The following is a 25,000-nucleotide window of genomic DNA, read 5'->3' on the forward strand; positions in this document are numbered from 1 at the left end:
TTCAATTAGTGAAGCATAAACTCACTCTTTCATTTCCTAATATTAATCAAATTAGCATATTTCTTTTCTTCCTTTAGAAATAGAAAGAAAGCCTTTTCCTTTTTAAACAAAATTCTTTCTATTTCTACCTGCTCAAGGTATTCATCATTCTAGTACAACTATTGCAGTAGAATGACAACAGACTCGTGTATAGGGAACTATAGTTAGCTTAGCTACCTATCTAATATTATTGTAGAAATTCCGGGATCCGCGATTGGACATGGAAAATAGAAAAACTTTTTCTTGGTTAAAGGAACAGATGATTCGATCGATTTCTGTATCGATCATGATATACGTAATAACTCGCACATCTATTTCAACGCATATCCCATTTTTGCGCAGCAGGGTTATGAAAACCCGCGGGAAGCAACTGGACGAATTGTATGTGCCAATTGCCATTTAGCTAATAAGCCTGTGGATTTGAAGTTCCCCAAGCAGTGCTTCCGATACTGTATTTGAAGCAGTTCTTCGAATTCCTTATGATATGCAGCTGAAACAAGTTCTTGCTAATGGTAAAAAGGGAGGGTTGAATGTGGGTGCTGTTTCTTATTTTGCCCGAGGGATTCGAATTGCGCCGCCCGACCGTATTTCTCCTGAGTTGAAAGAAAATATAGGAAATCTCTCTTTTCAGAGTTATCGTCCCAATAAAAAAAATATTCTTGTGATAGGCCCTGTTCCCGGTAAGAAATATAGTGAAATTGTCTTCCCATTCTTTCCCCCGATCCGCGCCACAAAAAAAGACGTTCATTTCTTAAATATCCATATATGTAGGGGGAAACCGAGAAGGGACAGATCTATCCTGACGGTAGCAGAGTAACAATACGTCTATAATGCTTACGTCAACAGGTATAGTAAAAAAATACTACGTAAAGAAAGTGGGGATATGAATATCCATAGTGGATGCATCGGATGGACGCCAAGTGATTGATATTATACCCCCGGGCCAGAACTTCTTGTTTCAGAGGGAATCAATCAAGCTTGATCAACCATTACAAGCAATCCTAATGTAGGAGGGTTTGGTCAGGGGATGCAGAAATAGTGCTTCAGGATCCATTGCGCGTCCAGGCCTTTTTGTTTTCTTCGCATCTGTTATTTTGGCACAAGTTTTTTTGGTTCTCAAAAGAAACAGTTTGAAAAGGTTCATTGTACGAAATGAATTTCTAGATCCTGGGATTTCTTACCATCAAGTGAGAAAAAAGCCTCGATTTCTGGAATTCCTTATTTCTAATCTCATGCAAGAAGAAGAGGATCCAGGCAAGACGAGAACAATAAAGGAACAAGTCCTTTTAGGGAGGAATTGTGGGGCTTCTTAATCCTCTATTGGTCACAAGAAAAAGGCTTTTTTGCCTTTTTCTTGTGTCGATCTTCTTGTTATCGGAAGTACGAATCATTTTTCTTCTTATTTGTTTTGTCAAAGATTACTATTTATTCTTTATTCGGGTCTGTCTTTTTGGACTTCCTTTGCTTAGGTTTCGGCGCGGTAGTGACAAACAGAGGGAAAGAAGGTATGGCGGGGGACACATTTCTTGTGAGCAAATAGAATTGCTTTACTTTTTGAATTAAGTTCACTTTGAACTTACAGAAATTTTGTAAAAAAAAATCTATACCCTCCCATGGAAGGGTGGTTTTGATTTTTAGGCTAGTTGAGTAGTTTTGATTAAGTTTTATTAGTTTATTACTCTAAACTAAATAAATCACGATTTGCAGGATACTTCCTTCATGGAATAAAATATGGATCCTCTCCCCTCTTTCTTGTTGCTTCATAAGAGTGAATCCATTTTATGGGCGAAAGGCGGGGGCTTTTAAATCGACCGATGGATTTGCTTCACTCACTAACATCATTAACAAACAAAGATAAATGGAGGGATTCCAACCATCAGAGCAAAGGTTTTCTCTTTGTTATTTTTACAAATAGAAATAGGTAACCAATTTCTAGATTATGGAACAAAACCGCGTTTAACAATAATAATTCCGCGGGCCCTTTCCGCTCTAATCAGATAAAGGGGAGTAAGGACCCGCTAGTTCCTACTTTTTCATGTTTACAATCTGGATCCTCCGATTACTATAGAGATGAACCCAATCCAGAATAACGAACCGTAAAAGAAACACCTATTAAACCAATCACAAGAATACCAGTTACAGTACCTATCAGCCAAAGAGAATTCTTCCAGTAGTATCGGCCATTTTCCCCTACTTTCCTCCACATTTTCTCAGTGTGTCATGCTAGAGACAAAACAGTCTGGATAGTTATAAAGATGGTATCCTTCCAAATGGGATAAGAGAATTCTTACTACTCTCTTTCTTTCTCTCAATTGAAGAAGTAATTGGAAAATAAAACAGCAAGTACAAAATGAGTAATAAACCCCAAGTATAGACTGGTAACGATTTCAATTGTCAACATTTTGTTCATTCGGGTTTGATTGTGTCATAGTTCTATAGTTTGGAATTTGGTTTATCGTTGGATGAACTGCATTGCTGATATTGATCCCAAGAAAAAAACCGTGGTAACAGCTAATCCGTGACAGCCAGCCATCGCACTGTAAAATAGGATAGGTTCGATCTATGGTCATTGGGGGCCTCCTAAAAGGATCTACTAATTCATCTAGTTGTTCTAAAGAATCAAAACGGTCGTTATTAATGAATTCCTTGTCGGCTTTCCGTGAAATACTCGTTTTTGTCGAGGACTTCCAACACGTCATAAGCTAAACCCGTACTGACAAAATTACCAAGCCCGCAATGAATAGGGAAGTATAGTAATGCTATGAATAACCCGTATCGAATACTGGTATAATATCAGCAAAAGAACGTTTCTCCCCGTGCTCCAGACATGCTGAGCTCCCAAAATTTTTATTCAAAAAAGGAATTGATTCCGTAAAAGATGGGATCCACCAGTAAATAGAAAATTACTGATATTTTCATCCTTGTGAGATTGTCAATTTTGTACCAAAGGTGTATTTTTGAGTATACCGAATTGTATAGCTATCCTTCATGGCACAGCAATCCAGTTTTGCTTGGTCCCGAAACAGAATTCCTTTTTTCTCTTTTTTGTTCCTTGTCTATAGGAAAATTACATGTTATTCAAGGCATCAATAGAACCCCACAATTTTTTGGGTCCTACTTATTTTCATTGTCTTCGGAATAGTAGAATAATTTAATTTGGAATAGCGGCCAAGATCTTGGGAAAATCTAAGTTAATGATTAATAAGATAAAGAATTTAGGAAGGATATTCTCATATTGACGCAATACAAAGATAAGTATATGCAAAATCGATCCCTTTTTAGTTAAAGGAATTTAATTGGTTAGCATAAAATAATATCTAATAAATAGAAAATCGAATAGCGGATAATCCGTTATGAAAGAAACGGAATACATTCTTTGAAGAATCAAGATTCGTAATCAATCCTTGTCTTGTTTGTTGGATTAGGTCTAATTTTCTTGACCAAACAGCAAGCATGGAACTTTACAAGAAGAACTTAAAAGAAAAGGATAATTGAAGTAACTTTGAATCCACTTTTGTTGGGGTTCAAAAAACGAATAAAAATAAATAAAAAAAAGTAAATTTTAGGAATAGTTCCCTTTTTGAGGGGGCCCCTCGGGGGTCGTGGAATGCTTTTCTTCTCCTCTTATTCCATATGGAATACAATGAGTTAAAATTTGCTCCAAAAAGAGGATGAAATCCATCCTATTAAAAAAGAAATAATCCGAATCCGAAATAGAAAGAATTTTTTTTTTTTTTTTCAAATTCAATTCTTTATTTATCTTTTATTCCAAAATTCTCCCGAAAATCCAATTTCATTTTTCAATGGGGTTAGATGATCTAGTTCTTAATATTATTAGTTTACTTAACTGACAGATTCCACAACAAATCTCTTGATTCGGAATTAGGGACTCATGTTCCGTCTGATGAATCGATTTTCTCTTTTTTTTACACTTCTGTATCTCACTCTATCTTGTTTTTTAGTATTATCTAAAATAACCGATGAATTATGAATTTTCCATAACTTAAACTTAGGTAAGTGCTTTACCAACATATGTAGTGTAGTAAAAAAAATGGAATTGAACCCCTTCATGCTTACTATAACTAGTTATTTCGGTTTTCTACTGGCTGCTTTAACTATAACCCCAGCTCTATTTATTAGCTTGAACAAGATACGTCTTATTTGAAATGAATTGAATAGAAGAATCTTTCTTTTGGATTCTTGGTATTCTAGACTCTTTTCCACACTAATTACCAATTCTTTTCTTGGTCATTGAGATTCGTGGGTAGTTTAGACTATTATTTAGAGATAGATCGTACCTCTTTTTTTATCCCCTCGAACAAATCGAAATGATTGAAGTTTTTCTATTTGGAATCGTCTTAGGCCTAATTCCTATTACTTTAGCGGGATTATTCGTGACTGCGTATTTGCAATACAGGCGTGGGGATCAGTTGGATCTTTGATTGAGTAATATTTCTTTTTTGATTGACCTCCTCTCTGGTCTGGAGGAGGTCAAATTGGAGTTGCAATTCTACTTTGTTTTTTTTTAAGTTATTTTAGTTTCGACATAAGATATATGGAATCACGCTCTGTAGGATTTGAACCTACGACATCGGGTTTTGGAGACCCGCGTTCTACCAAACTGAACTAAGAGCGCTTTCAAAACAAAAAAAAAAAGAAAATCCTTTTCTATTCCTAACGTGTCTCACGTCCGTATAGTATCCACAAATTCAAGTTATACCCACTTTAATCGATCTCCCCACTACTGCCCATAACGAAGAGAGAATTAATAGGTAGGGATGACAGGATTTGAACCTGTGACATTTTGTACCCAAAACAAACGCGCTACCAAGCTGCGCTACATCCCTTTTCCAAATTGTTGTACAATGCCATTGTACACAATTCCTTTCTTGTTTTCCACATCGTAATTTTCTTCTATTTCTTTATCCATATAGAACTTTCTTGTCATTTCTTGTTTTTGGTCTCATATAATCAAGGAAGGGGTATAAACTAAAATCCAGTCAAATTTCACCTATAAAAGAAAGACTACTATTCCTTAGTAATGTATAGGAAGAAGGGGTCATCTTTTTTAGGGATAGGAAAATCTCGTCTATACGGTTCATTCTATATATATATAATATTTATTTTGTTTTTTTAGTTAGGAATTTCGCCTAAACAAAAGAAATACAAAGGATCTTGGGCAAGAGTATCTGATCATATATGTATTCCAATACGGAAGGAGGATTTTCAATGCGGGATATAAAAACATATCTCTCTGTAGCACCCGTGCTAAGTACTCTATGGTTTGGGGCTTTAGCAGGTTTATTGATAGAAATCAATCGTTTATTCCCAGATGCTTTGTCATTCCCTTTTTTTTAATTCTAGTTATTCCTATGCGAGAGATAGAATTCTTCGTGACATGACGAAAATTTCCCCTTTTTGAATTCTTTTTTAGTATATGAAGCAAAAAGAAAGAAAAGATGGATAAGGATTGTATTCTTTAATTATTTCTCTATGTTTTATTACTTAATTTACGAATTTCAAAAATTTTGTATTCTATTGGATTGGATTTGTTCGATAATTCGAAGAATTACAACAAAATCTTTAGAAATCACATTTTTAGTTAGGAACTTCTATGGATTTTATTCTTCTTCTTTTCTTTGGATCCAAAATAGAAGAATAAAAGAATAGGTATAAGAATTAAGTTAAGTCGATCCAAAAAGGAAAGGAGGTTCATGGCCAAGGGCAAAGATGTTAGAATCCGAGTTATTTTGGAATGTATTAGTTGTGTTCGAAAGGGTACCAATAAGGAATCGACGGGGATTTCTAGATATAGTACTCAAAAGAATCGCCACAATACGCCCGGACAATTAGAATTAAGAAAATTTTGTCGTTATTGTCGCAAGCATACCACTCATAATGAAATAAAGAAATAGGAGCATCGTGTGTTCGATTTTTCCAAAGAACAGAAAGAGTAAGAACTTCTTATTAAATATATAGAACATAGATAGAATACTAAATACAAATCAACTCATCTGATTTTAGGTAGATATTATTTCATATGTATAGAGGGTTTTTATTTTTATATATTTGGATTTTTTATATTTTTATATAGTATATTTTGATTTAATCAATTTATATAGTATATTTTGATTTAATCAAATAATATATGGACCAAAGAAAGACTACTTCTTCTGGTTCTGGATCAAAAATTAATAAAAGAAAGAAATCCATTTTTTTTTTTCAAATTTTAAAATAAGGAATAAATCATGTATATATCTAAACAACCTTTTCGTAAATCTAAGCAACCCTTTCGTAAATCCAAACAAACTTTTCATAAATCTAAGCAACCTTTTCGTAAATTCAAACAACCTTTTCGTAAATCTAAGCAACCTTTTCGTAAATCCAAACAACCTTTTCGTAGGCGTTCTCGAATAGGCCCGGGGGATCGAATTGATTATAGAAACATGAGTTTAATTAATCGATTTATTAGTGAACAAGGAAAAATATTATCTAGACGAATAAATAGATTAACCTTGAAACAACAACGATTAATTACTCTTGCTATAAAACAGGCTCGTATTTTATCTTTCTTACCATTTCGTAACTATGAGAATGAGAAGCAATTTCAAGCCCAGGCAATTTCAATAATTACTGGTCCTAGACACAGAAAAAATAGACATATTCCTCAATTAACACAAAAGTTCAATTCCAATCGAAACTTAAGAAACTCCAACCAGAATTTAAGAAACAACAATCGAAACTTAAGTTCCGATTGTTGATGTTTTATTCGAAAGACTCAGACTCATATATAAAGTAAAGTAATCCAATTTGGATTCTTGTGTTTGTTATAAGAAAGAAAAATGGGAAAAAATAAATAGTTTTTTTATTTATTGCAACATGCTCGTCGATTCCTACCACTTAATCTTAATTTATTGTATCTTCCCGGAGTTCCCTCTCCGGGAATTCGGTTTTAATTATTCCTGTATATTACTTTTTTATCCTTTAATTGATGATCCTTATTTTATTGGAAATCGTGTAAAGATTATTTGGATTTGATACAGCTACTTGTGCAAGCATTTTACGATTAAGAATCAATTCCTTCTTGGACAGATTGTGTATTAATTTACTATAACTATTGAATACGTTATATACCCGTGTTGCTGCGTTTATCCGAGTGATCCACAAACGACGAAAATCCCTCTTTTGCCTGCCTCTATCTCGATGAGAAGAAACAAAAGCTCTTCTTACTTGTTGAGTAATCACTCGATTAAGTCTTAAATGAGCCCCCCTAAAGTTTGAGGCAAATGAACGCATTTTTGTTCGTCGTCTCCGAGCTATATATCCTCGCGGAACTCTGGTCATTGAATCAAATTAACCTTAATGAATAACTAATGATTTCTCTTCTTTTAACCCTCTTTTTTCCCATTAATAACTAAACGGATTATTCCGATATATAAAATATTAATTCCAATGGCTTTTGCTACTATAACCTTCCCAACCACGATTTTTTATTCTATTTAGTTATTTCGCATAGAAATAACAAATTCTAACGATACTAAAAAAACAGTGGGTTCCATCGTTTTTATGGTTCCCTTTTAAACGGCGAGGCCCTCTCTATACACCGGAGCCCTTTCTTTCATCAAAAGGTATTGTGAACTTGTATAGTTCACATTCTTTGGCTCTACCTATCCATTATAGAGTAAATAACTCTTTTCACAATAAGAGTTATTCATACAGTGACGGTATTTAATTATGAAAGTTGGCTAAGTAGCTGACCCTTTAGTCCGTTCTTTTAAGATAAAGGAGCATAAGCCTTTTTCTTTTTATTACTATTTCCTCCGCTTAATGGATAACCATTTGTTACCAATGGGGGAATTGCTTCTTCCAATCTAGATGATTGGATTTGCACCAAAGGAAACCATAAATTCCATATACCATAGAAATCTAGGATAGAGCTTCTCTATCCTATTCATTGGTACCGATCATGGATACTTCAAAAATTTTATTATTTGTTTGAACTCATGATCTGAACGAGTCGCACATACACCCTAGCACATGTTCCTCGACGCTGAGGACATCCCTTAAGCGCGGCCGATTTTCTAGCATTTCGTATTGGCTGTCTTGCATTTCTAATAAGTTGTTTAACCGTTGGCATGTCGTATGTATATATAAAATGGATTGGTTTAGATCGATCTTAACCTGATGATTCATCATCATGAAGTATTTCTATTTTCTATAGCATAAAACCCGAATTTAGGTTTGAGATAAATTTACAAGAAATCCACCCACTACCAATCCTTAAACATTTCTGGAAACCACACTGGATCAGTATCGCAGTGCTCGTCAATCATTTCATCCCCTACAATATCGACAAGTCCATAAGCTTTGGCTTCGTCTGCTGACATAAAAACATCCCTTTCCATGTCTTCGGATACAACCCAAAAAGGCTTGCCTGTTCTTAGTGCATAAACCCTTGTGATCATTTCGCGAACTTTGTGTAACTCTTCCACTTCTAGTAAAAATTCTGGTGTCCTTGCCCGATAATAAGCACTAGCAGGTTGGTGAAGCATAATCCTAGCGTGAGGGAATGCTATACGCTTGGTGGGTTCTCCTCCAAGCAGAATGAAGGAGGCCATGGACGCGGCTATTCCGAGGCATATTGTATATATATCAGGTGTCACCGTTTGCATCGTATCAAAAATCGCCATTCCTGAGATTAGCCACCCGCCAGGGGAGTTTATAAACAAAAAAATATCGCTATTTCCATCTTCTATACTGAGATATACCATCAGACCTGTAATATGATTTGTGATCTCGCAACGAATCTCTTGACCTAAAAAAAGTGTCCTTTCTCGATACATAACATTGTATAAGTCAACCCAAGTCGCTTCTTCATCTCCGGGAATCCGGTAAGGTACTTTTGGAACACCAATGGGCATATTAGATTAATATTATTAAATTTAAGTAAAAAAACTACACTTTAATATGGAAACGTAAGAATGGAAGAGAAAGAAAGAATCCGCAGTTTATTATCTTCATTTTTTTTTTCTTATTCTATAAGAATACTATAGATTCTATTAATACATAGATTGAAATATTCTACATATAAGGAAGGTAAAACAGATTGAATAAAGAAAAAAGAATCCGTGATTTGAATGATAAACAAAGAGGGATGAAGGATCTATTCTTCGTTTTTCCAAATAGCCCAAGCTACCCATTGCATATTGGCACTTATCGAGTATAGAATAGATCTGCTTCTCTTTCTTCTTACAAACAGAATTGGCTTGTTATTTTTAATGGAATGAAATAAATATTCACGCTTTCTGACATAGAATCCCCTAGAAGGGTTAGGTACATAGAATAAGTATGGATAGTCTTTTCCAATGCGATAAAATAAAGCGACATCGTGTCTATTTTTCTTTGCTAAAGGGGTATTTCCATGGGTTTGCCTTGGTATCGTGTTCATACTGTCGTATTGAATGATCCGGGTCGATTGCTTTCGGTGCATATAATGCACACAGCTCTAGTTTCTGGTTGGGCTGGTTCGATGGCTTTATACGAATTAGCGGTTTTTGATCCCTCTGATCCTGTTCTGGATCCAATGTGGAGACAAGGTATGTTCGTCATCCCCTTCATGACTCGTTTAGGAATAACGAATTCGTGGGGTGGTTGGAGTATTTCAGGAGGAACTGTAACGAATCCGGGTATTTGGAGTTATGAAGGTGTGGCAGGTGCGCATATTGTGTTTTCTGGCTTGTGTTTCTTGGCAGCTATCTGGCATTGGGTATATTGGGACCTAGAAATATTCTGTGATGAGCGGACGGGAAAACCTTCTTTGGATTTGCCCAAGATCTTTGGAATTCATTTATTTCTTGCAGGGGTGGCTTGTTTTGGCTTTGGTGCATTTCATGTAACGGGTTTATATGGCCCTGGGATATGGGTGTCCGATCCTTACGGACTCACTGGAAAAGTACAAGCTGTAAATCCTGCGTGGGGTGCAGAAGGTTTTGATCCTTTCGTTCCGGGAGGAATAGCTTCGCATCATATTGCTGCGGGTACTTTGGGCATATTAGCGGGCCTATTCCATCTAAGTGTCCGTCCGCCTCAACGTCTATACAAAGGGTTACGTATGGGCAATATTGAAACTGTACTTTCCAGTAGTATCGCTGCTGTTTTTTTTGCTGCTTTCGTAGTTGCCGGAACTATGTGGTATGGATCAGCAACTACCCCAATCGAATTATTTGGGCCTACTCGTTATCAGTGGGATCAGGGATACTTTCAGCAAGAAATATATCGAAGAGTTAGCGATGGGTTAGCCGAAAATCTTAGTTTATCAGAAGCTTGGTCTAAAATTCCCGAAAAATTAGCCTTTTATGATTATATTGGTAATAATCCGGCAAAGGGGGGATTATTCAGAGCAGGCTCAATGGACAATGGGGATGGCATAGCTGTTGGATGGTTAGGACATCCCGTCTTTAGAGATAAAGAAGGACGCGAGCTTTTTGTACGTCGTATGCCTACTTTTTTTGAAACATTTCCGGTCGTTTTGGTAGATGAAGAGGGAATTGTGAGAGCGGACGTTCCTTTTAGAAGAGCAGAATCCAAATATAGTGTTGAACAAGTAGGCGTAACGGTGGAGTTCTATGGTGGCGAACTTAATGGAGTAAGTTATTCTGATCCTGCTACTGTAAAAAAATATGCGCGGCGTGCTCAATTAGGGGAAATTTTTGAATTAGATCGAGCTACTTTGAAATCAGATGGTGTTTTTCGCAGCAGTCCAAGGGGTTGGTTCACTTTTGGTCATGCTACCTTTGCTTTGCTCTTCTTTTTCGGACACATTTGGCATGGCGCTCGAACCTTGTTCCGAGATGTTTTTGCTGGTATTGATCCAGACTTGGATGCTCAAGTGGAATTTGGAACATTCCAAAAAGTTGGAGATCCAACTACAAGGAGACAGGCAGCCTGATACCACATTGCTATGGTATCTTTCACCTCCATTTTTTGTTTGATTTGACATGAGGAACATCTCCTGTCCTTTCTTTGACTCTTTTTCTTTTTTTATATGGGAAATGATCCCAAATGATAAGTGAATAGGTGTGGAAGTTATAATTGTAAATAAACCAGGATCGAATCTATGGAAGCATTGGTTTATACGTTCCTTTTAGTTTCGACTTTAGGGATAATTTTTTTTCGCTATCTTCTTCCGAGAACCACCTAAGGTTCCGACTAAGAAATGAAATAATTTAATTGAAGTAAGAAGTCCCCCGGAGGGGAGACTTCTTACTTCAATTAGTCCCCATGTTCTTCGAATGGATCTCTTAATTGTTGAGAGGGTTGCCCAAACGCGGTATATAAGGCATACCCAGTAAAGCTTACAAGTAAACCAGATATGGAGATGGCGACTAAAGTTGCTGTTTCCATTTTTATAGAATTTCAAGATTACAATGGATCTATGAAAAGATCGTGTATTTACAACTACAACGGAATAGTATACAAAGTCAACACCAATGATTAAATAGAATTTATGGCTACACAAACCGTTGAAGATAGTTCTAGACCTAAGCCAAAACGGACTGGCGCAGGTAGTTTATTGAAACCCTTGAATTCGGAATATGGGAAAGTTGCTCCGGGTTGGGGGACTACTCCTTTTATGGGGGTCGCAATGGCTTTATTCGCGATATTCCTATCTATAATTTTAGAAATTTATAATTCTTCTGTTTTACTGGACGGAATTTTAACGAATTAGGTTTCTACTAACTAAAACTATGACTTCATAGTTTTTCCATCCAAAAAAAGCCTTTCTACTTTAAGCTCCACATTTCTAGACATTCTGGTAGTTCGACCGTGGATTTTTTTGTTTTGGTATCTCTGGAATATGAGTGTGTGACTTGTTAGAATTGATCCTATTGATAATACATAGAAGGGGCCTGTTATCTCTATCAAGATGATTCTAATTCGTCAGATATTATTTATTCTAGTATCTGGAACACGAAATACATAGAGTGGATCAAAAAAAAAAGGAACTATGATTCATACTCACTATTTAGACCTCGCAACCAGACTTAAAAAAAAAATGAAGTAGTTCTTAATAAAAAAAGAAATTTTCTTCCTTCCAATTTTGTTTGCCCAAAAGAGAACTCTTTTCTCTTTCAATAAATGATCATCAAGCGGTTCTTATTCGAAGAACCCTTGCCTTTTGTTTATCTTGAGACTGAATCATCGTGGCTCTAGTATGAATCTAAGGTTTTAATTGAACTGATTCATAGGATCGCAACAAGATAATTTCTATCAGAAAACCACTAGAAATTTTGATTTTATTTTTTGACTAGTCAAAAAATAAAATCAATAAAAAATAGGGAAGAGAAAAGTCAAGAGGCCTCTAATGATCAACATAAGGGAAAGAAAGACAGATGAGCCAACTTGAGATTTTTTGGCATTATTATCACAAAGAAGAAATTCTGGATTTTTCTTATTTCATATCTTCAAGGCAAATCGATCCAATACCGTGGCTGATGGAGTTTTGAACCCTTTTTTTCTAATATCCGTTGAAAATTTGTGTATTTCTGCTTGAGCCGTACGAGATGAAATTTTCATATACGGTTCTCGGAGGGGGAGTCGGGCTAGTTACCTATCTCAATAAAGTATATGATTGGTTTGAAGAACGTCTTGAGATTCAGGCAATTGCAGATGATATAACTAGTAAATATGTTCCTCCTCATGTCAACATATTTTATTGTTTAGGGGGAATTACACTTACTTGTTTTCTAGTACAAGTCGCTACCGGTTTTGCTATGACTTTTTACTACCGACCGACCGTTACAGAGGCTTTTTCCTCCGTTCAATATATAATGACGGAGGCCAACTTTGGTTGGTTAATCCGATCGGTTCATCGATGGTCAGCAAGTATGATGGTTCTAATGATGATCCTGCACGTATTTCGTGTGTATCTCACAGGTGGATTTAAAAAACCCCGTGAATTAACTTGGGTCACAGGCGTGGTTTTGGCTGTATTGACTGCATCATTTGGTGTAACTGGTTATTCTTTGCCTTGGGATCAAATTGGTTATTGGGCAGTCAAAATTGTTACAGGTGTACCCGAAGCTATTCCGGTAATAGGGTCCCCTTTAGTGGAATTATTACGTGGAAGTGCTAGTGTGGGCCAATCCACTTTGACTCGTTTTTATAGTTTACATACCTTTGTACTACCTCTGCTTACTGCCGTATTTATGTTAATGCACTTTCCAATGATACGTAAGCAAGGTATTTCGGGTCCGTTATAGGGAAGGCATAGCATAGAGAATTCTAATTCTCATATATCATATCGGGTAGGTTGTGGTATTTCATTGCTACAAACATGGGTTATTGTAAAATAAGACATGTCATTTGGATACTTCTCTTCAACTTCGAAGTATTTTTATACAAATAGTTGAAGTGAATTTTACGAAAGAAAATAAGGCGGATTATGGGAGTGTGTGACTTGAATTATTAATTTGGCCATGCAGATAGAGAATTGGATCTGCCACATTAGAATTCACGACCAAAGGTGTCTCCGCATCCAATCAACACGTAAGTCCCCTATCTAGGAAGGATAGGCTGGTTCACTCGAGGAGAATATTTTCTATGATCATACCCCACCAACCATGTCATCCATGAACAGGCTCCGTAAGATCCTATAGAGTATAAATGGAATAAGTCATGTGATATGATCCAATTCAATTTTTATTACACTTACTTTTTATTATAGTATGGAAATGCATTCATTTTCTTTGCATCGATTTTGATCCGCAATACTATCGGAGTAAAAGAAGGGATCTAAGGAAGAACGCAGGCTAAACTTTTTGATTTTTTATTAGTAACAAGTAAATACTTTGTTTGGACATAAGAAACTTGCGATATCGAGGGGATAAACAACAACTAATCAAGAGACAATCCACAAAGCAATTGATCATGATCAAATTTGTAAGCCCACTTGGATATTGAGCATTTAAGCATAAGAATAGGATTCTTTTCAATGAGTAGTTATAGGCGCAACTTCGGAAAAGATAATTTGATAAAGTTTTTCTTACCTTGAGTCATTGAGTCATTATATACCCCTATTCTATTGTGGATCCTCCACGGTCTTATTTCTTTCATTCTTGCTCGAGCCGGATGATGAAAAATTCTCATGTCCGGTTCCTTTGGGGGATGGATCCTAAAGAATTCACCTATCCCAATAACAAAGAAACCTGACTTAAATGATCCTGTATTAAGAGCAAAATTAGCTAAAGGGATGGGACATAATTATTATGGGGAACCCGCGTGGCCCAACGATCTTTTATACATTTTTCCAGTAGTAATTCTAGGTACTATTGCGTGTAATGTAGGTTTAGCGGTTCTAGAGCCGTCAATGATTGGTGAACCGGCGGATCCGTTTGCAACTCCTTTGGAAATATTACCCGAGTGGTACTTCTTTCCCGTATTTCAAATACTCCGTACAGTACCCAATAAGTTATTGGGCGTTCTCTTAATGGTTTCTGTGCCAACGGGCTTATTGACAGTACCCTTTCTAGAGAATGTCAATAAATTCCAAAATCCATTTCGTCGCCCAGTAGCTACGACCGTTTTTTTAATCGGTACTGCAGTAGCTCTTTGGTTAGGTATTGGAGCAACATTACCCATTGATAAATCCTTAACTTTAGGTCTTTTTTAGTTTAGGGATTTTTCGAGTTGATTCATTCCACCGCGAAGTCCCCTGCATGGGTATCTAGGAAATAGTTACTTCCAAGTGAATCTTCCCTAGATACCTAAAATCTATTTTATTATGATCCATTTCGCGAAAATATAGATTATGCCAAAGATGCCAAATTGCTTTCTTTTTTCTTTTTATTCTAACTCAAAAAAGAAGAAGAGGAAAAAATTGCAATGATTTAAAGCGAGAACTTGTTCTTAGGTAAATCAATTGGGAGATGCTTCTCTAGAGTGTCCCATATCAGTTTTCCATCTTCCATACGAAAACTATTAATTTGCATAAGATCTTCTTCAGTCTTACTCAAAAGGTCCAATAGTGTATGTATATTGGCCCTTTTGAGACAATTATACGTTCTAGAAGGCAATTCTAATTGATCAATAAAAATACAATTCAATGGAATTCCTTTTTTGTTTTTCTTTAGATTAGTGAATCTTTTTTGAAAGGTTAAAAGGGGTGGAGTTAACCTGTTTTTATTTTCTTCGAAACTAGTGCCCTCTTCCTCTGTGTGTAGAAAAGGAAGAAATAAATCAATCAAATTACGAGAAGCTTCATAAAGCGCTTCTTTAGGAGTTAAACTTCCATTCGTCCATATTTCTAAAAAAAGTATCTCGTGTTTTTCATTTCCATTCCCACAAGAAAAAATACTATAATTCACATTTCGAACAGGCATGAATACAGCATCTATAGGATAACTTCCATCTTGAGAGTTCTTTCTGAGTTCCGTATGATATGCGCGATCTCTCTTGATCTGTAACTCAATACAGAAATCAACGGGTTCTCTCAAGTTAGCTATAGGTTGTGTCGTATCAACGATTTCTACGGAAGGCGGTAAGATTATATCTTGAGCGGTTATGTATCTAGGACCTTTGACGCAAATTGATGCGTCTCTAACTCCATAGAGATTACTTCTCAATACAATTTCTTTCAAATTTAGTAAAATTTCTTGTATGGATTCTTCAATACCTACTATTGTGGAATATTCATGTGGCACGTTCCCAAATTTGGCGCGTGTGATACATGTTCCTTCTATTTCTCCAAGTAAAGCTCTTCGCAAGGCAATACCGACAGTATCCGCTTGACCTTTTCTAAGCGGAGACAGAATGAAACGACCATAATAAAGACGTTTACTATCTACTCTTGATTCAACACACTTCCACTCTAGTGTTTGAGTGGATCCTGTTATCTCTTCTCGAACCATAACAGACTAGTATTATTTGATCATTGAATCGTTTATTTCTCTTGAAAGCGGTTTCATTTTTTTTTACAGACGTCTTTTTTTAGGAGGTCGACATCCATTATGCGGCATAGGTGTTACATCGCGTATACAACTTAACCGTACACCACTTTTAGCAATGGCTCGTAATGCGGCATCTCTTCCGCTACCAGCACCTTTTACCATAACTTCTGCTCGTTGCAAACCCACTGTACGAATAGCATCTACTGCTGTTCTTTGACCAGCATAGGGTGATGCTTTTCTTGAGCTTTTGAATCCACAAGTACCTGCGGAGGACCAGAAAACGACCCGACCTTGTGGGTCTGTAACGGTTATAATGGTATTGTTGAAACTAGCTTGAACATGAATAATCCCTTTTGTTATTCTACGTGCACTCTTCCGTAAACTAAAACGGGCATTCCTACGCAAACCAATACGCACTTTCTTACGTGAACCTATTTTTGGTATAGCTTTTGTCATATTTTATTATCTCATAAATATGAGTTAGAAATAACAAAAAGAAAAAAGATACAAAGATATCCGTTTCAGGTTAAAATATATCCTTTACTTTCATTTTTTTTATTTGCAATTTGGGCATTTCCGTGGGTACTTTTTACTTTAATTAGAAAGAAAAGCTATTAGAAAGAAAAGCTTCTTTTTCGAAAGATTACCCCTGTCTTTGTTTATGCTTCGGATTGGAACAAATGACTCTAATTCGCCCACGCCTGCGAATCAGTCGACATTTTGTACAAATTTTACGAACGGAAGCTCTTATTTTCATATATGGGTATTCCTTTCTTAAACTATGAATCTATTCTTTGGAAAAAATAAGTCTCTTCACTTAAATTTTGAAACTTGGAAGTTATTACCCCAGAAAAACCTAATCCTTTGAATCTTTGGTATCCTTCAAATCTTCAGTAATCCTTCGAGTCTTCGGTACGCTTCGAATCCTTATGGGAAGTCTATAAATTATACGACCTTTGCTGGAATCATAAGACGACTTAGTTCAATTTTGACCCTATCCCCCATCAGTATTCGTATAGAACTAGACCGGATCTTTCCTGAAATATAGCCCAGGATGATCGTGTCATTCTCTAGGCGAACGCGGAACATTCCGTTGGGTAGGGCTTCCGTAACTAAACCTTCGAAAGTGACTTTTGCTTCTCTCGGGTTTTTTTTTTCTCTACTATTTTTTTTTTCTGTCATATATTTTTCTCCTATTTTTCTATTTTTATTTTCAAAATAGGAAGTTCGAGATAGAATTTGGGTACTATAGGTGGGGCCATTACCATATATAACATAAAACTTCTCCCCCAATTCTGTTTAGTCGAGCTTCTCGATCTGTCATTATACCTCGAGAAGTAGAAAGAATAGCAATTCCCATTCCGCCCAAAACCTTAGGAATTCCTTGATAGTTGGCATAAATTCGTAAGCCAGGTCGGCTGATACGCTTTAAAAAGGTTCTAGTTCTATATATTCCCTTTCTAGTCTTTCTCCTTTGATGTCGCAAAGTTGAAACCAAGAAATATCTGTTACTTTCCTGATGTTTCCGAACACTTTCAATAAAAACCCTCTCGTAGAAGTATTTTAACAATGTTTTCGGTAATATTTGTGGATACTACTCGAACAGTTCCTTTTTTATTTCGATGTCCTGCGTGTTCTTATAGAGGTTAGTAAATCAGCAATAGTGTCCTTGCCCCATAAGACTCTAATTCTAGGTTCCTCCTAATTTTCTATAGATCAACATGTTTTATCCCTTTTCTTTAAATTTAGGATTTTTAAGCATATACGTGAGACAAAATCTACTAATTTTTTCTTTGATCTATATCTCGTCTACTAGTATTTATAATACTTCAGGAGCTAGATGAAACTATTTTAGTCAAATTCAATTCTCTTATTCTTCGGCAACCCGCGCCAAAAACTCGAGTTCCTTTTGGATTTCCTTTTTGATCAATGATAACTGCTGCATTGTCATCATAGCGTATTATTATAACCGTCGTCGCCTTTGAATTCTTTACGTGTACGTACAATTAACAGCTCGAATTACTTCGGATCTTTCTAGGAGGCATTTGGGGCACTGGCGTCTTGATTACAGCAATAATAACATCACAATACGAGCATATCGCTGATTACCAGCGGCTCCTATGACTCGAATACACATGCAATTTTCGAGCTCCACTGTTATCTGCTACATTTAAAAGGGTCTGAGGTTGAATTCATATTATTTGGATTTCCATTTGTTATTTCAATGCAAAAAGGATGAAAGAAATATTGGTCTTTCCAGAAAGAAAAACCAGGGGGTTTTTTATCTTCAATATGCCTTTTTGGGGTTCTATATCTCTAATCGAGAAAATTGTACTTCGTTATGGGGCAATTTTAACTGGCAGCTATAGAGATAGCTGCTCTAGCTACAGTTTCGGATACTCCGCTCATTTCATAAAAGTATTCGACCTGGTTTAACAACGGCTACCCAATATTCGGGGGATCCCTTTCCCGAGCCCATACGTGTTTCTGTGGGTCTTATTGTAACCGGTTTGTCGGGAAATATACGCACCCATATTTTTCGCACCACGACGTGCATATCGTGTCATTGCTCTTCGTCCTGCTTCTATCTGTCTCGCGGTGATCCAAAGCGGGTTCAAAGTACTTGAAGAGCATATCTACCAAAACAAATATGATTGCCTCGGCAGGATTTTCCCCTTCATTCTTCCTCTATGTTGTTTACGAAATCTAGTTCTTTTGGGTTATAGTCGATGGTTCTTTCTTAGTTCCATCTCTACTACAAAACTGGACATGAGAGTTTCTTCTCATCCAGCTCCTCGCGAATGAAAATGAGAAAGCGTGCGAATGTCATTTCTCTAATTCCATAATATTCAAAAATATTATAGATAGATACACATCAATATATAATAGAAAAAGTTAGGTTTTTTTGATTTTGGACTTTCTTAAACTTAAAAAAGAAAAATAAATATATAGTCAGAAAGAAGATCTAGAATATATCCAAATTCATATTTATATAAAATGTAATCCTTCCTTTTTTGGAATCTCCTTTTTTTTATTCTTATTGAAGTCGTGGTAAAGTATTCTAGATCCATAAGGATTTCGCGGGCGAATATTTACTCTTTCCTGTCTTAGTTGTTAATTTAGAACTTATCAAATAAAAGCAATTTTTTTTGGTTTGTTCCGCCATCCCACCCAATGAAGTGTTAGGATTCTTTTCAATAAAATCCTATGTAGTCAGAGGTTTTGTCGTTCCCCACAGCTTCTCCTTTAATGGTTAGGGTTTGAATCCTGCAATGGAGCTTCAATTTTTTTTCCGAGTCAATTTTCTCAGTTTTATTAACCCGGCTGCTCTTTATTTATTGCTTTATATTTTATTTGTTGTTTCAAAAGTCAAGTTACGATTTCGAATTCTCTCTTTTTTTTGAGAATTTTATTATTTGATGCTTTATCACTTGCCTTTTTTTTATGATGTAATTCATAGACCATACATATGGAATCCTATATCTTTCTTATTCTTCTTCCTTCTATCTATCATCCCTCCTTTTATCCACATCCCTTTAGTTTTGCTTCACAGCCTAGAATCAGGTTTCTTTTGTAGAGAAAAAAATGCAGTTGCTACAACTATATGATAGATCTACTCATTTTTGATAGATGTATTTATTCACATAGTGACTGTTTCTTAGTTAGGATCTCGACAATACGAAGCAATAGGTTGGTTATTAGTTAATTTTCTATCATTACTAAGTTTTTTTCCATTTTTGACCCTAAAGAAAAAACTAACGAGTCACACACTAAGCATAGCAATTATATTAAAAGATTTCTTAATTTTCATTAAATCTTATAGAAAGAGGGATACTTTCTTCTTTTTTTTAGGGATTTTTGGAAAAACAAGGTTCTTGTCTTTTTTATTCTATCACTGGGCGGAATGGGAAGACATGGTTAGTTATTCTTCTTCTACGAATATCCAAATTTTGACACCTAATACTCCATAGATAGTTCGAATTGGATAGCAGCAATAATCAATTTTAGCGCGAATTGTTTGGAGGGGTAGTCTACCCTTTTTGATGCATTCCGGCACGTGCAATTTCTTTGCCTGCTAGACGACCCGCAATTTGGATTTTATTACCTTTATATCCGCTTTTTAGTTAATTCAATAGGCTTTTTTCATTGCTTTTCGGAATGAAACTCTATTTTTAATTGGAAAGCTATATATTTCCGCAGAGAATATTAGGTTGTCTATAAGGTTCTTTAAACCTTTTCGATAGCAATATTAAGGTCTCTGGTTTACAGAAATTAACTTCCTTTTGGAGATCTTTCTCTAATTCTTCGATTGCTCCCTTTTTCTTTAATAAGTTGGGGAATCCATATGGATTATGACGTGGATTGTATCGATTTCTTTTTTGAATTTCTATATGTGTAATTACTTCAGAACTTGAGTCTGATTCCATTTTTCTATTCGAGCCTTTTTCCTATTATTTTGTATATGTTCTTGATACAAATTCCGTATTTTTTTATCTTCCGGTAGACCTTCAAATAATTTTTTGGTTGTGCGAAGCCAAAAAGGAATGGTGATTTTGGGTTGTACCAAGTCTGAAACCGAGTGGATTTATTTTTTGTCCCATATTTTTCTATTATATTTCTTTTTTTTTTACTGGGAATCGAAATCTTAGATTGATCTAAAGATTATTTTGATTTCTTTACTATATTTAGTACAATTGTTATATTACACATCGTTTTTTTTATAGAATAACTACGTCCTCGAGCTCGAGGTCTGAATTTTTTCATAATAGTACTCCTACTGACTTCGGCTTTAGTGATGAATAAATTCGTTTTGTCGAAATCCCTATAATGAGTAGCATTTGCTGCTGCCGAATAAACCAACTTTAAGATGGGATACGATGCTCGATAAGGCATGAGATTCAGTATCATAACGGTTTCCTCGTAGTAACGCCAGCGAATCTCATCTAGAACTCTTTGTGCTTTGAAAACAGACATATGTATGCGTTTTTGTGCTTTGAAAACCCGTTCGAATTTAAGTAGACGATCGGTTGGAACTTTTCTTGCGGAAGTTTCTCAGAGCCCCTTCTTACTTCTTTATCCTAGGGGTAATACTTTACCAATTTGAAGCTTGTCATACAATAACTGTTATTACCCGCCCTACCTTACTTATTTGATTATTTGAATCCCTATAGAATTTGTTTATTCTGATCTTTCTATTCTGAATTCAAATTAACGAACGAGAATTTAGTAGCCTTTCTTGTACTTTCATAACTCGTGAAATGCCGAGTAGGCACGAATTCCCCCAATTTGCGACTACCATAGGATTTGTTATGTAAATAGGTAATATGTCTTTTCCATATGAATCGCGATTGTATGGCCAACCATTGCGGGTAGAATGCTAGATGCCGGGACCACGTTACTATTATTTCTTATCTCCTCCTTCATATTGACCTTTTCGATTTTTGCCATAAATGACGAGCTACAAAAGGATTCGTTTTTTTCGTGTCACAGCTGATTACTCCTTTTTTTCATTTTAAAGAGTGGCATCCTATGTCCACTATCTCGATCGAGGTATGGAGGTCCAGAATAAATTAGAATAATAATGAATGGAAAAAAGAGAAAATCTTTAGCTGGATAAGGGGCGGATTAGCCAAGTGGATCAAGGCAGTGGATTGTGAATCCACCATGCGCGGGTTCAATTCCCGTCGTTCGCCCATCGCATTATTGCAAATTCCAAAATGCAATTTATTCAATTCCTAGTTACGTATTTACTTACGGCGACGGAAGAATAAAAACTATCAACTATATTTTTTCCTTTTCCTAGTTCTTCTTCCAAGCGCAGGATAACCCCAAGGGGTTGTGGGTTTTGTTTCTACCAATGGGGGCTTTCCCTTCACCACCCCCCATGGGGGTGGTCCACAGGGTTCATAACTACCCCTCTTACTACGGGGCGTTACCTAGCCAACACTTAGTCCGGCTCTACCCAAACTTTTTTGGTTCACACCCAACATTACCCACTTGTCCGACTGTTGCTAAGCAGTTTTGGGATACCAAACCGGACCTCCCCAGATGGTAATCTTAAAGTGGCCAATTTACCCTCTTTTGCAATCAGTTTCGCTACAGCACCTGCTGCTCTACTAATTGCCCACCCACCCTTCCACGTGTGATTTCTATGTATGTATGGCCGTGCCTAAGGGCATATCGGTTGAAGTAGATTCTCTTTTTTCTCAAAAAACCCCTCCCAAACTGTACAAGCCTTCTTCCAAAGCATACGGCTTTCTAGATGTATATGACGATCTCTAGACAGATGGATCTTATATGAATCGTATGATGAAGTACCACAATGAGTGGATATATAGAAAGGAATCCAATCCGCCGAATCGCTCATGTTTATGATCGTTCTACATCCTAGGTCTCCGCGTTCCGTCATCTGGCTTATGTTCTTCATGTAGCATTCAGATCGAATGACATCTATGAAATTACGTCGATACTTCCACATATTATGGGTAACGTAGGAGACATCCTATTTTCACCCGGGGTCTTAATTACCACTGCTTAACTTTCAATTCGCCTCTGACCATCAAATTAAATGTGAATAACCCGTCCTCCTCTCTTTGAAACAAGGGGCGCTTCCGGTTCTGTGCGTGCTTCAAACAATTTTGTCTTCTCCATATTACCATATCTCTAGAGTCAATAATTTTCTATGAGGAACTACTGAAACTCAATCACTTGCTTGCCGTTACTCACCAGTTTCTGTTGAGGTCTATCCGTAGAGGTAGTCAAATTGGATCAGTGATCGATTTCTAGGTTTCGTCGTAAACCTAATTGGGTTACTTCCAATTACGTAAATCAATAGTTCAAACCGCACTCAAAGGTAGGGCATTTCCCATTGATATAGGAACTTTTGTACCAGAAACAATAGTATCTCCAATTATAGCCCCTCTGGGATGTAAAATATATCTCTTCTCACCATTCCCCATAGTGTATGAGACAAATGTATGCATTTCGATTAGGGTCGTATTCTATGGTTATGATTCTACCAGATATGTCTTTTGATTCCGTCGAAAATCGATTTATACGGTATAGGCGCTTATGACCGTCCCCCTCTATGCCTTGACGGTAATGATTCCTCTGGCATTACGACCTTTACCACACGGTGCCGTCCATGGATCAATTTATTTCGTGGATTGGATTTCACTTGCTGTCTACGGTTCCCTTGCGTGTGCTCGGGATAGGTGTTTTTGTATAAATGTTTCGCCGTATTATTAAGTATTTCTCCTTTAGTTCGTTTCTCTTCTAGAAGTGAGAATAGAATAACCCGGTTGAAGGGTAATGATCATACGTCGGTAATGCATTGTATGTCCCAGAATAGGTCCCATTCTTCTACCCTTTCCGGGTAGTCGATGGCTATTCACAGCTACTACCTTAACACCAAAGAAGAGTTCGACCCAATGCTTTATTTCTGTCTTAGTGGAATCCCGATTCGACATTAAAAGTATATTGATTCTTTCCCAAATAAACGAAGACTCTTTTCTGTAAATACTGCGTATTTGATTCCATCCTAAATCGACTTTCCCCCCTATGCTCTGAGTTCCAGTATCGATAAGAATTCGAGTTCTTATTGTTCTTATGTTATGGTTAATGAATATACCATACCAATTCGTTATGTAGGATGATGGATGAGATTCCATGGATAGAGAGCCAATTCCAATAGACCTTTCCCGTTCGCGTGCATCCAGCAGGAGTTGAACCCGCAAATTTAACCAATTATGAGTTGGGCGCTTTAACCATTCAGCCATGGATGCTTAACAGGGATCATCGTACATCGTGAAATAAAACCATTTTCATATAGAAAAGACATATCATAGAAAAATGAAATCGAAAATATTCGGAGATGGCAAATATTCGGAGATGACTATGAAACACCTCTCCGGATCCTCGAATTGAAAGAGAGACTGATGAGGGATCAAGAATCCTAATTCTCGCTATTTGGAATGGATCCATTCTATTGAGTATGACCCATAGTGATCATTTCCTCTTTAGCAAAGAATGACCTTGGTATCAAAGGATTGAACAACCGAGATCCATTTACTTATGATACCTAGTTGACATTGCTAACAAGGATCTAATGAATTATGAGTTTAATAGATTCTCTTTAGCAGAAAGACGTATATTCTTGCTCATTATCAGACAATCACTTATTCCCAAACCTCGTGTGGGGCTAATCGTTTTCATTTACCATCTCATGGAAAACCCTTTTCGTTCCGCTTAGGCCCTATCGGGTATTTTAGTGATAGGTTCTATAGGAACTGGACAATCCTATTTGGTCAAATACCTAACGAAAAATTCCTATTTTCCTTTCATTAAGGTACGAGGGCTTCTTATTCCACAAGAACGAAAGCACCTTTTCATTCTTTCATATACTAGGGGTTTTTACTTGGAAAAGACAATGTTCCATACTAAAGGATTCGGGTCCATAACCACGAGTTCCAGTGCACTAGATCTTGTAGCACTTAGCAACGAGGCCTATCCATTAGTATTCCACATAAGAAATCCATTATAGAAACTAATACAATTAGATTAGCTCTTCATAGACAAACTTGGGGTTTGCGAGCCAGATAAGACCGGCTCGGGATCATGGGGTAACCTTTTCGTATCAGATAGGAGGGATCTTGTACAAAATAGACTTCTAAGTAATAACCCCATAGAGTCCTATATCTATCTATATAAAGAGGGCAATCGTGTCAGGAAGCGGGGCTTTTTCTTTGGCCAAAACGGTACTTCGAACTTGGAACGAGCTATGAAGAGATTAACGAGACTTCTTTCTCTTTTGAGTTTTCTGGCGGACCGGTCGCGCAAGATCTTTGTCTTCCCCCGGAACCGATGAAAAAGTGGGTCGCTTCTTATGGACTTGCGCTCAGAATGATTCTTCTCTAGCTATAGTGTTCATGGCCTAGTTAGAAGTAGAAGGTGCTCTGGTGCAATCCTTACCGCAGAAAAAAGATTGCAGTCGGGTTTGATAATAATCGAGTGCC

At 36.6% G+C, this 25,000-nt stretch overlaps 2 non-coding genes across 2 annotated transcripts; both read right to left on the reverse strand.

The window, feature by feature from the left end:
- Positions 1–4,601: 4,601 nt before the first annotated feature.
- TRNAW-CCA (transfer RNA tryptophan (anticodon CCA)) lies at positions 4,602–4,675 on the reverse strand. Its single transcript has one exon. It is a non-coding gene; the product is annotated as a tRNA-Trp (tRNA).
- A 137-nt stretch (positions 4,676–4,812) lies between these two features.
- Positions 4,813–4,886, reverse strand: TRNAP-UGG (transfer RNA proline (anticodon UGG)). The gene has a single exon. It is a non-coding gene; the product is annotated as a tRNA-Pro (tRNA).
- Between the last annotated feature and the right edge of the window lie 20,114 nt (positions 4,887–25,000).

Source organism: Zea mays, unplaced genomic scaffold, assembly GCF_902167145.1.
Source record: "Zea mays cultivar B73 unplaced genomic scaffold, Zm-B73-REFERENCE-NAM-5.0 scaffold_466, whole genome shotgun sequence".
NCBI classification, from domain to species: domain Eukaryota; kingdom Viridiplantae; phylum Streptophyta; class Magnoliopsida; order Poales; family Poaceae; genus Zea; species Zea mays.